We start from the raw sequence: 816 nt of genomic DNA on the forward strand, positions 1-816 counted from the left end.
TTTTTTTTGTTTGTTCTAGGATGATTTTTCATCGAGTTACGTCATTTTTTCTAAAAAATACAGGGTTTGCTTCAAAGTCGTGTAAATCGGTCAAAAAAAATCGTAGGAAGATTTTCAAAAAAGCATTTTGTAGGTAAAATGTTACAGTTTGCGGTATTTGTATTGAATTTTGTGAAAAAAATTTTTTTATCAAACTGCAGAGTGTTAAAGATGTGTAATTTTAAGGAATAAATCAACATTTTTAATTTTAACACCAAACAAAGAAGACAAAAAAATTTTTTTTAGTCACCGATACCACGTTAAAGCTGACATTTTGAGCTTTAAAATGCTTTTTTTTTGTTTGTTCTACGATGATTTTTCATTGAATTACGACGTTTTTTCTAAAAAATACAGGTTTTGCTTCAAAGTCATGTAAATCGGTCAAAAAAAATCGTAGGAAAATTAAAAAAAAAGCATTTTGTAGGTAGAATTATGTAGTTTATGAAACGTTAATTGAATTTTTTGAAAAAAAATTTTTTAATTGAGTTTCAAGTAGTCAAACATAAGTTAATTTTAAGGAACAAAACAATGTGTTCTTTTTTAAGACGTACAACAAAGAAAATAAAAAAATTTTAAAAATTCACTGAAAGTGCGTTAAAGTTGAAACTTCAAGCTTCAAAATGCTTTTTTAAATTTTTTTTTACGATAATTTTTCGCCGACTTACAGCAGTTTGAAAATAGCCTAATTTTTAGGGTTTATGAAGTGTTCCCTATTTTTTTTGTACGAGTGTATATAATTATTGCTATTTGATGATATTAATACAAATTTATCCCAGA

The sequence above is a fragment of the Temnothorax curvispinosus genome, unplaced genomic scaffold (assembly GCF_003070985.1).
Source record: "Temnothorax curvispinosus isolate PA1 unplaced genomic scaffold, ASM307098v1 QBEX01017079.1, whole genome shotgun sequence".
NCBI lineage: Eukaryota > Metazoa > Arthropoda > Insecta > Hymenoptera > Formicidae > Temnothorax > Temnothorax curvispinosus.